Source organism: Canis aureus, chromosome 5 (genome assembly GCF_053574225.1).
Source record: "Canis aureus isolate CA01 chromosome 5, VMU_Caureus_v.1.0, whole genome shotgun sequence".
NCBI lineage: Eukaryota > Metazoa > Chordata > Mammalia > Carnivora > Canidae > Canis > Canis aureus.
This window is the reverse complement of record NC_135615.1, coordinates 49007245-49019769: the sequence shown is the minus strand read 5'-3', so window position 1 is coordinate 49019769 and position 12525 is coordinate 49007245. Positions and strand designations below refer to the sequence as shown.

The 12525-nt window shown below is 39.4% G+C and overlaps 1 protein-coding gene and 1 long non-coding RNA gene across 25 annotated transcripts in view; one reads left to right on the top strand and one right to left on the bottom strand.

Annotated features, from left to right (window-relative positions):
• The window catches only part of LOC144314148 (uncharacterized), a 145307-nt gene that overhangs the window by 99418 nt on the left and 33364 nt on the right, over positions 1–12525 (bottom strand). For 2 of the 20 annotated variants that reach the window (XM_077897945.1, XM_077897946.1), the window contains exon 3: positions 3644–3752. The exons of the other annotated variants lie outside the window; for them this stretch is intronic. The gene's annotated coding sequence lies outside the window, so the exon portion shown is untranslated. The remainder of the gene's footprint in view (positions 1–3643; positions 3753–12525) is intronic. 20 annotated transcript variants of the gene reach the window in all.
• Positions 1–12525, top strand: part of LOC144314150 (uncharacterized) — a 33955-nt gene that overhangs the window by 3421 nt on the left and 18009 nt on the right. The gene's annotated exons all lie outside the window — the stretch shown is intronic.

Below are 12525 nucleotides of genomic sequence, written 5' to 3'. Positions count from 1 at the left end.
CATTCTCCATGCCTAGCACAGTCCAGATTCAATAACATTTGTTGGAGGAACACTGGAAAGGATTATAACTCAGCTCATTTTCTTTTCCTATTTTTTTATAATCTTCTTAGACCAGTGTTGATGCTTTATTCTTGTGTATTTTTAAACATCTTATCATTTTTGCATGGCATTGCTTTATTGCTGACTTATGCATTTAGTTGACAAGTATCCACTGAACATCTAGTATGTGCCAGGCATGCACTAGATGCTAGGAATATAATAGGAAACAAGACACAGTTCCCGTCCTTAAGGAACTCACAGTCTTATCAGGGAGCTACTTGAAGTCCACTAGGATTCTAGATCAGTTTTTACCATGTTAATGCCTAGGCAATCAGGGCTTGACCTAAGCATGAAAGAGATGATCTTTTTTTTCATTTCCTTCTCATTTGTGTCATTTCCTTCATGTCAGTTTCAAGATCAGTGCTTTCATGATTTCCATTTCTTCCTAACACCTGTCTCCAGGAAACATTTAGCTACTTTACAATCGTTTCAGATTCTGTCAATATATTAAAAATCGTATTCATGCATATCAATTTCCAAAAAAAAATGGAAATCTCAAGGTGGCTGAAATGAAGAGCAATGAGTTTAGGATCCGATCCCGAAGCTTCCCCATGAGTGGTTATCAAATTCAGTAATAGCTAGTAGTTTGGGTTTTAACGCATAGGCCAGGATATGAGGTTATGAGTTCAATGAGACACTGACTGAGAGCTAATATCTCTTCACGAGCTGCAATACTCAAAATATAGCCTTGGTAATGAGGGGCCTAGAAAAAAGATCTGCCCACCTTATAAGAGAAATAAATGATGAAGTTTGCTATTCTGGGCTATGGAAAAGGAAAAAAAATTGTTCTGAGAAAAAAGAAAATCTCAGGCCTCTGCCTCATGTTGTATCAAAGTTAGAATGTACACTTCTGTCATGGTTTGGGAATTGTCATGATTGGAAATTTACATAAAAATTAGTCCTGGGACAGTGATATCTCTAGAGTAGCTGATAGAAGTGAACAGAAAATCTCTATGGAATGGCACTTTTACAGCTTAGGCCACACTGGATTTTCACAGGAAGGTTTCCACCGAAGGTGAGGTTATAATTCAAAATAGAGGTACAAAAACAGAAGGGTAAGTACTCAGTAACCTACAATAGTAGAAGTTATTATTTCAAAAGATGTCTTAGGTGGAATCTCCTGGAACAAGATTTTGAGATAGAGATTTGCATACCGGAGGTTGATTAGAGAGTAACCTAAGGAACACATTTGAGGATGTGAAAGGATTCAGGCAGAAGGAAATACAGTGATACAGTCGCAACAGAGCAGCCAGTTGATCTCATAAGGACTTTTGGAATTAGGGGATGATCTTCAAGAATATACCAAATTGAGACAACAAAACTGGGCCCTTATATCCCAATATCAACCAGCCACTAGATGCAAGTCGCCCCTGAGAAGAGGTCATAAACCTGGGAAATATGGTTCCCTTTGGCCAAAGACAATCCCCAGAGAGACCCAGAAGTGAGCTAGCAGCAGCCAATACATCAAGCCACAAAGATAGAATGTCTCATTCCTGGAATTGGAGATGAGAGGTGGGGATTCTGAGCAGCACACATCAGCACCATGCTACTTCACTCTTGAGCTGCCCAGATCCATTTACATTTGCATTTTGTGGAAAGCATGTCCCTTTTGGGAAGAGCACTCTCAGGATTCTGGTTGGTCTCAATTCCTAAGGAATCATACAGGGGAACTAGTGGAGAAAGCTTGCAGATCTTACTGCTGCAACTAATTTTAAAAGCATAACCAGTTTTCACCATCTCCTTTCTTTACTACCCATTCTAAAGTCTCCTCACCCTTGGTTAGTACCTGTAATGGTCTTAGTAACTAAACTGGTGGAAGCCATGAAGGCCTAAGTTTCTAAGCACTATGTCGTTCTGAAGTTGTGTCTATTGCACTTATCCATTAAGCACCTCAATTGGGCAGTACAGTATCAAGACATGCCTCAATTGCTCAGTAAATGTGAAACATAGTCTTCCTCTTTTCCATTAGATAACAGCAGTTCTATTTATTCCTGATCAGTGTGAGTTACCCTTGCAAGGTTGGTGTGTCCTTTCTTTGCCTACTGGTCTCTTGGCATGAGGAACCCTAAGTGACCCAGTGGCAGCCAAATTAAAAGTAAAATGGGACTACTACTGTGTTCCCTGGTGGAAGCAGTCACCCTCCGGGAATAAGGACTTCTATCACAGGAAAACACAGGAAAAACAAATTCCAAAAGTGGGTCATTGTGAATGATAGTAAGATAAAGGGACATAAAATAGAAAAGAGTTCTTAAGAAATGTGGTGGATAGAATATGAAGCTCCAACATTTTATCATATGAATAAATATAATGTGAACTCTCCAAAAAAAGAGAGAAAGGTATATAATGGGAAACAAGCAAAGTAAAAGTATGAAAGCAAAAAATCATATGGTGGAAATAAAACAAAATGTATATAATCACAATAAATATAAAGGATTGAACTCAACCACTAAAAGGCAGAGATGCTCAGATTAGAATTAAAATCCAGTTGTATAAAAGAGACAGCAAAACATAATGGTAGAGAAAGATAAAAAGGTAACTGATTAGAAAAAACTTAAGAAAGAAATTCTTATTTAAAAAGGCCATTGTGGTTTTTTTGTATTAAACAAATTAATTTTTAAGGCAAAACAAATTTTTATGGATAAAGATGGTCAATATTTTAAAAATTACCAGGAATGTAGGGTTCTGAACCTATACACATGCACTTAACAGCACAGATTCCAAATATGTAAAGAAATTCAGGGTTTGGTGGCAGGCTATTAAAGTGCTACATCTCCTGGAAGTTTTGCATTTTCACAAGGCTTAGTACCTCAAGAAGAAAAAAGCAAATTTAAAAGAGTGGGTTTTTAACCCTAACTATTCAGAAGAAAGGTTAACATAAATGCTCTGGAAAGTGATGAAACAGGTCCCTTTTTTTTTTTTAATTTTTATTTATTTATGATAGTCACAGAGAGAGAGAGAGAGAGAGAGAGAGGCAAAGACACAGGCAGAGGGAGAAGCAGGCTCCATGCACCGGGAGCCCGACGTGGGATTCCATCCCGGGTCTCCAGGATCGCACCCTGGGCCAAAGGCAGGTGCCAAACTGCTGCGCCACCCAGGGATCCCCAAAACAGGTCCCTTTAATCTCATTTTGTTTGTTTGCCAGTACAGCTGTGTTTATGAAGTTGAATTTTTCCTTATTAATTCTAGGAAGTAAATTGAATAAATGAATTGTGGGGTTGAGCTAAGCTCTCATAAAGAAATCTAAAACCTGAGCCTATAGTTAAAGATACATACATCAGGGTAGATTTTCCATGTGAGTTTGTTAGGAAACAGACACAATTTTTGAGAACTTTCGAGTGGCTGACAGCTGGATAACAAAGCCAAATTCTGGAAATAAAGAATATATATATATATATATGCTGTTCTGTCTTTTTGTTTTGTTTGCTTGGCTGGGAAGTTTTTCCTTTCTTTAATTAAAATAAATCTCAGTGGTATGGCTTATATAATCATAGTCTCAATCAAAAAGGTCCTCCCCATGGACTACAATTCTACGAGAACCACATACCTCTCATTTACAATATCTATTTACAAAAGCAGACGATCTCTTCTCTCTTACATGAAGGTTCTTCTGCTTCTTTATACCTCCATGATTTTCTCACCCATTCTTGCTTGTCCTTTCTCAAATGAAAGTGAAAAGGAATAAATGAATCAGAGCTTAAATCAGGCAGGATTTTGTAATCAGTAATACTGTGACAGGATGAGGAGGTGGAGAAAGGGAGCAGAGGGAGGAGAGAGGGGAGAGAGAATGTGGGTATAGAAGCTTTTGCAGGGGATGTAGACCTTGGGAAGGGAGGTGATAGATATATTCTTGATGGCCTCACCAAAGGGGAGATTTGGCTGCTAAATTTGACCTTGCTCCCAAGTAATTGATGAGACGTAACAATATCATCAGAATAATGGTAATGAGCTATAGATGCAGACTCTCTGCCTGTGGAGATTGCAGACAAAATAGACTTTAAGGGAAAACACATTATTCAGGCTAAGAAGACTCATTTCATAACTTCCTGTTAGGAAAACTTTGATGGGGTTATTTGATTGCGGTGAGCTCAGTTCTCCCACATCTGAAGAGCAGGAAAATTCAATGGGAAAAAAACATGTTCCCCACTAGACTTGGTGGCCATGTCTGAGCCTCCAGTCTCCTTGCTCCTGTCATCCTAAGAGGGAAATCTCACTAATGCTTCAAAATCAGGTTCAACATCAAGTTCATTATTAGGCTCTGTCTTAGTTAGACTTTGGTACTCCTTCTCTGATACTTGAAAAGGCCAAATATTTTCCTAGTTGTGGTTTTAGAATAAATTAACTTCTTCATTTCTGCTTTCTTTGTATTCCCTCTTGAGAATGTTCCTTTGAGGAAGATTTTTGTGTTTCTATCTGCAGTAATCTGACTAAACATTTTACAGCTAAGGCATCTCATTTCTGGTCTGTAGTTTACCTTGTTAAATGGGATTTCAGTCATGCATCTTGAAAAGCTCTGCCTCTGGAATTTTGGTTTACCCTTGTGAATGTTCTCACTGACTTTGGAAGCAATTCCTCATTGTTGTTGGATTTTTTTTTTTTTTATCTGTGTGGCAGCAGCCTTTCTACTGGTGTCTACCTTTTATTGATTTATGGTAATAGATGACCAGCCCCTTCTTTTCTGTCACTTACAGGTTGACCTCTTTAGTTGAAGTTTTTCTAAAACTGGCACACAAGGTATAAGAACAGATAACCTTGTAAATTCAAAGGCTGGTTCCACTGAGTTAAAAATCCTATCATTCCAAGATGCTGGAACTTGATGCTGATGAAAATTGAAACACACAGTTTGTTTGGTTCTTGGTGCCTCACACTGAGAGTTATTGCCGTAAATCTAGGTTTGTAAACCTGGGTTTGTGATATCTCTCTTTTAGACCAGTGGGCTTTAGATTCTGGTGTGCATCAGAATGAGGCAGCAAGCAATTAGAAATACAGACTTCCAAGCCCAACCTCTAGATATTAATTCAATAGATCTGTGGGGCCCTGGGATCTACATTTTAATAAGCTGTTTGGGTGATTTGATGCAGATCATACTTCAGTCTTCATGAAACAAGATGAGAAAGAGAAAAGTATTTCCTGACTGCTCTATGGATTTGCTAGAAGTTGTCCTGGCACTGATTGCTAGGCCCTAGTGTTCTCCTGATGAACAAAAACAATTTCTAAGTCAGCATCAGACAAGGCTACTCTGTGACCAAGATGGATCAAGACAAAAACAAGATCATTCTGTGATCATGTCTGAACACAGACAAAATAAAAAATAATGTGCAAACCACCAAATACCAAAGAATCCCCTGCACACACTCCCAGCTAATATGAGTGATCGATGGTACTTTACCAGTTATAGCTTTATCCTCGGTATATTCTGGCCTCCTTATAGATACATTTTACTGAGATACACAATCATAGGATTACTCTTGCTTCTTCACAGTATCCAAGCCAGAGCAAAGCCCTGGTGTCATAAACCCTCCTCAAATCACCCAACACAATCGTACCTGTAAGTCCTTTCTAACGCCTCCTTGTGAGATGTCACCATAGGCCCCATAGTGTGCTTTCTCCTTCACTGCAACACATACTAAAACCAACTTGTTCTGCTACAGGTATGTTCCTGATGGTCCTTGGCTGAAGGCTATTGACCAGAGCTTGTAGCTAGACCAAAACTGTCCATTCTTTCTGTGTGCCCATGGTGTACTCACTACTTATGGCTACTAAGCAGCTCAAGGACCTTCCTTAAAGCATTCCTAGGTATTTGTGCTCTCTGTGATAGAAATTATGGGTATTTACTGTGCTAGTCATGACCCACACAGTATGGTACACACAAAGTGGGTCATTGAGGAGAGTTCAATTAACTTGCAGTGGCACTGTCAAAAAAAAAAAGATGAATTACCGGACACTAGCAACAGCTGTGAGCCGCTACCACCCCTAAACCTGAAGGAGCAAGAGCAAGGAGAAACTAGCAGAGACCAAGCCAGTCACAGAGGAGGCCACCCAACAGGAGCCAGAAGGGCAGGAGCTGGGGAGACAAACACCCTGACTTTGCTCTTTTCTCTCCCCTCAATCTTTTGCCCACTGTCTCTGTAGATGCCAACGGGAGTCAAGGGCAAGAAAGCCCATGATACAGTCTATGTGATCAGCCTCCAGAGACCAGAGCAGGGCATGAGTGGAAGGGCAAATGGAGACCAGGCAGCAGACTTATAAAAAGTCCATTCTCTTTATTCAATAACCTGTTTATACCACCTGTGCTGTAGATGTGGGATGTTGGCAAATATTACATAAAACAATAAGCCTAAGTTATGGAAAACAGAGTTCTTAATCCTATGAAAACTAAATCAAATGCTTTGAAAAGACTAAATGAGAACAACAAGAAACAAACGATTGTGCCAATGATGCACCAGATACCGTTCTAAACAGTTCCCATGTATTTTATTAGTTCCCTATTGCTGCTGTAACAAATGATTTCAAGTTTAACGACACAAAGCAAATTTATTCTCTTACTGTTGTGGAGTAAGAGCACTAATTCCAAAATGGGTCTTAGTGGACTAAAATCCAGGTGTCAGCAGAGCTGCATTCCTTCTGGAGGCTCAAGGGGAGAATCCATTCCTTGTTTGTCCAGCTTCTGGAGGCTGCCCACATTCTTTGGTTTACATCTCCCTTCCAGAAGTCATATCACTCCAACCTCTGCTTCAATCAGCAATCTCCTCGGACTCTCCTGCTTCCTTCTTTCTCTTATAAGGATCTTCCTGAATAATTCCTTATGATCTCCCATCTCAAAAGATTAACTTTTTTTAAAAAAGATTTTTATTTATTTATTCATGAGACACACACACACAGAGAGAGAGAGAGAGAGAGAGAGAGAGAGAGGCAGACACACAGGCAGGGGGAGAAGCAGGCTCCATGCAGGGAGCCCGACGTGAGACTTGATCCCGGGACTCCAGGATCACGCCCTGGGCTAAAGGCAGGCTCTAAGCTGTTGAGCCACCCAGGGATCCCCAATACCCTTTTTAAAACCTAGAATTGCCATATAACTTAAAGCATTTAATTTAGCTAAAAAATTTTAGTCCGGGCCCTGGACTGAAGGCGGCGCTAAACTGCTGAGCCACTGGGGCTGCCCCTCAAGAGATTAACTTAATCACATCTGCAAAATCTTATTTGTCAGGTAAAGTGACAACATACACCCAAGTTCAGGAATTAGGCATGTTATTTCCTACAAACAAGGACATTCTCCTCTATAACCTCAATATAACCATCAAAATCAGAAAATTCACATGGATACATTACCACCATCTAATCCTCAGACCCCATTCAAGTTTTGACTGTTGTTCCAATAATGTCCTTTATAGTAGAAGAATCCAGTTATAAACCACACATCGCAATTAACTGTCACATCTCTTCAGTCATCTTTAATCTGGAAAAAGTCCACGACCTGTACTTGACTTTCATGACATTGACAATTTTGAAGATTATAGGCCAGTTATTTTGTAGACTGTCTTGTAGAATGCCATTATGAATTTATCCAAGGTTTCCTCATTTCTTTTATTCGGGAGTATCGTACAAGTGATGAAGTGAAGCCGTGTCCTTTTTAAAGCATTTGATCAGATAATGCAGTTTTCATTTGTCCCACTACTGATGGCATTCACTTGAATCACTTGACTAAGGTGGAATCTGAAAGACTTTTACACTGTAAAACTGCTCTTTTTTTTCCTTTGTAGTTCATAAGTATTTCGTAAGGAGATATTTTGAAACTAGGTAAAATGACCCTGTCATTCATCCAGCACTCAATCCATTCATTCTTTATCTCCAGAAAGACTCATAGTTTTATTCATGGGTTATAATCCATTGATATAATTGCTTTAATGTCACCAATTCTTCCAATAGCATCTCCCTCAAACTGGCTTTATATACTCCCATCATTCTTTGAGCACTTTCTTGCTTATGAAGCACAAGATGTTTGGGGCTCCTCTTGTACTTTCCCTGGCCCAACCCTGGAATCACCTATTTCTCTAAGGAGTCCTAGAGTCCTTTCAGTGGGGCATGGGATTGGAAACCAAGATATGGGCACTAGATAGTGTACTTCGGTCTTTTGGACTCCTATAGTGGACAGAGCTAGGGAATATATGTTACATGTATATTTCTATTTCTAATATATCAAAAACCATCAGCCACTCCAATTTCAAACCAACCTCACAAGTCCTTTCTAGTTTCCTACCTTTTTATATTGGGTCAAGCGGTGAAGCATTATTTTGCCTACATATATTAACCCACTTGATCTTTACAACAATCTTATGATTTAGAAAATCATAGCCTGATCGTCCACAAACACCATACCATGTATTTCAAATGGTCCAAGAAAAAAGTTCTATATACTCCATTTGCAACTTTTCTGTAAATCTGTAATCGGTTCAAATTTTTTAAAAGTTTGTGCTAAAACAAACAAAAAACTTCTCTGTGGATTACCAGACTGTGAAATACAATAATGTTCATAGTGTTCCCAGTAATCTGAATGTGATAAAAACATTAATGCATTTTCCAAATTGGGGGAGGAGAGGGGAGAAAGACAGAGGAAGGCACAGAATTTTAATCTAAGAAGGGTGGGAGGGGGGAAAGATGATCCACATTGCCTTATCTTTAACAACTTAGGCTAGTGGTTCAGAGTAACAATCTTCAGTATGACACTTCATTCATCATTTACATATGGCCATTTGACAACCATCCAGGCCTAAGGTCCACTCAAGAGCTGGAGGATCCTGATTAGCTAATCAGCCATCTTGGCTGAGACACAGCCCATCAATGTGATGGAACATATCAGCCTAAAACTAACCACTCAATGAATTTCTTAAGGCTTATTCAACTCCCTCATTGTGAGAAAAACAGAAACATGTGATGACTCACTGGGATCTCTCTCTGGTCCAAGTCTCTTCCTTTACAAACAGACAAACCCAAGCACAAAGTGGTTAAGAATTTTAACAAGGTTTCACAGCTATGGAGTGGCAGAACTCAGAAAACCCTCAGGTTCCCATTCACATCATCGATGGCCTGCCAAAATTGCCTCGTGTGCTCACTGACTTTGTTGTATGTAGCCACAGACTTCACCAAGTGGCAATGGAAGCCCTCTTCATGCCAGGTGATTAGGGCTGGGGTTGTTTGGTTCATTACTAAAGTCTGTCACAATGGGAAAGTCCTAATGTTTACGTGTTATATATAAACCTAAAACATTTTATTTGATAGTTTTTCTTTGCAACTTAATCTCCCCATTAGAGTTCCATGGGATTTTTCTTGTGTAAGTCAGAATCCATCATCTCTGATTTCCACTCTCTGTTTCCTTAAAGAGGAGTGATGACATAAAGACATTTGTTCAATAGTATGAGTGCAGGACCATTCTGGATGTTAATTTTTTTCTCTCTCTTTTAAAATTGCCTCATCCACATATAATTCAAGAGCAATTTTATTAGCTGTGTGACTTGGGCAAGTTCCTTAGCCTCTGTGTGCCTCAGTTGCCCTTAATACTCTAGGCTCATCTTGCATTTTCCCAGCCCTGGCCCTGGAATTAGGCATTGCTCCAAGGAGTCCTGCCTCCTTTCAGTGGAGAACGGTATTAGAACAGAAGTTTTTAATACCTTTTCTGTCAGTAGGGTAAAGAAGCAGAAGGCACTGTTTGCAGCCAACAAGGCAGTTTGGAGCTTCACATCTTGACCTGTAGTATGTAGGGGAAATTACTTCTAGATTAATTTATCCCCCAAAGTGTGTTGTCACCAAAAAGATACTGATTACTTATTCACTGAGAGGACTCTCAGCATTCAAATATTCAATTGCTATTATTGTCAAGATCACTTATTGATAGATATTGTTTCCTTTTTCACTTCATTCCTTTGTTAGCAGAGAGGCCTTACCTGCCCCCATGTTATGGTACTTAGCTCTTTATGCACTTCTAGATAGATTCCTGTGGGCCTGGTACACATTGATATGATACAATTCATGTTGCCTTAGAAGTCAGACAGATTTGTGTTCAAATCACTAATTTATTGATAATTTGAATTATAATTAAAGATACAGATACCTCTTTAAAATTAGGTGTGTATGTGAATATACACACACATACACACACACACACACACTCACTCACCCGCACGTGCCACGTGGTAAAGTATTCTCTAATGCTTTACGTTCTGACCGGGCTGACCTTGACCAAGTCTCATGCCTGTGTGTGTATCTGTCTCTTTGTTCACTGGTTTTCCTTTTGAGACTTGAGACCATACGAAGAATTTCAGGCATGTAAAAACTGATCAATAACAACAGTTCTGAAAAACCAGAAGATTAATTTCTCAGTGAAATTTAAATAAATGCATCACCTGTTCTTCTCAGAAGTTTTTGAGCCCACTAGCATTCTCAATGGTGTCCTCCCAATGGCCTTCTCATTATAGCCAATATGCTATTTCAGGAGAGGGTAGGAAGAAGCAACACCCCGTAAATCTGCTTCTTTCTGTGCTCAACTTACCAAGAGTACACCCTGCCACCTACTCGTGTCAAAGTCCTCACGGGTCCTGGCTTACAGGCCTCATTTTCTCTCAACCACTCACTGTTGAGTTGTGAGATACCCTGTTCCCTCCATGTTTCAAAGACCACTCTGAGGGAAAGAAAACTGGGAAATCAGCAAAAAATGTATTGGTCCAGTCTGCACCAGTTAGCTGGAAAAAAAAAAAAAAAAACTGTTGCCACGTAAAAATCTTCTGCAGTATCCTGCATTATGCTCTTGTCTTTGAACCACTTTGGTTGAAACTGCTTTTTCTTCCATTGTTTTTATTGTAATTTCATCGTGCAAAACCCTCCCTCTGATTTCACTGGAGTCTTGTGCAGAGTGAAGTATAGCCTCTCTGTCCTGTGATGAGATGGAAATCGTTATCCTTGCCCCCACGACACCAGAGGAAAATGGGAACTGCACTTGTATAATCATCATTGTACAGACCACATAAGAGAGGTACAGAATCGCTTCCTTTTTAGAGGATTTAATTAAAATCATTACTTAAAAATAAGTCTTGTGACAACATCATGATTGGGCTATTTTCAAACTGGAGAACACCTATGAGAATTCTGGGATCCATGAGAAAAGTGTCTCTTCTTAGCTCCTACATGTGTGTTCGCAGAACTCAAAAGTGGAAAGGACTCTGTTAATCTTCTGGTATGGGCTACACTGATTATTTTACGGTTGTCTAAAAAGGGGAGGCATATTGGAATAATTTAATATTTTGTAATATTTTAGAGGGTCATTATAAGACATTCTCTTTTACTCAGTAAGGATTAAATAACCAAGTCTATGTTTTTTATTGCTGATTTCTACGATTAAAGCAAGTACATATAAGCTGAGCTGATTGCAATATAAAGAATTATTCTCTTGGGTCCTACTTGTATTCATTCTCTTTTTACATTTCAAAAACCCATTCATCAATTACTCTGCAGTAGTACCAGGACTTAGCATGCGCATATTATCTTCTCATATTCCATCGCGGTCTTCCAAAATCACGCGTGTGCATGTGGGTATGTACACACCCGCCCACACTCACAAACACATACACACACATGCAGGCACTTATAATGGCATCCAAACATATTTACCCATAATTACATTCTAGGCGCTTTATCGAACAGATATTTTTGCATTCATTTGTGGAAGCTGAAAAGAATCCATGCTAATGTTTGGAGTCTTAAAGCAAACTGTAATCTTATAAACAGTGAGGTGAACCTCAGAGGCAGTAGTCTTTTGATATGCAGCATAAGTGAAACGCTGCATAATATAAAATGATGGCGCTATTAATCCTACGGCACTGGTGGTGCCCAGCCCCCCCCCCTTCGCTATTGATACCAACACCATTGTCTCTGGCTTTAAACTTCATCAGTATGCAAACGGAGTGTCACTATGATGGGTGGTAACTTGGTTGGATGCACTTTCTACATTTCTGGCAAATGAGTATAATTATTTTCAGAGCTGCGGGCAACTCATGCATGTTTTATCCTCCATCTGGACCAGCACGGTACACAATAGTGATAAAAGATGATTTTCCCCCTTGGATGTTCACAGGCCATCATCGACACAGTCCTGATGAAATGGCCATGTATCCCCTAGCAGTTCTATATCTGCCACAGCTTGACAACAAAATTATTTCCCCATAGTACTAAAACACTTCAAATATTCAAGCCCTCTGTGCATATATTTGTGTTTTGAAGCATTCAGCGTTAACATAATGTGGTAATTTATAAACTGACAAATTAACTATGCAGAAATCACAGAGAGGCCTTATGAGGTCTGCAAAGCAGCAGAAAAGAAAGCAGAAGCTTTTTGCGCTCTGTAATAATAATAATCCTATCAACTGTCGCAGATTGCCCGGC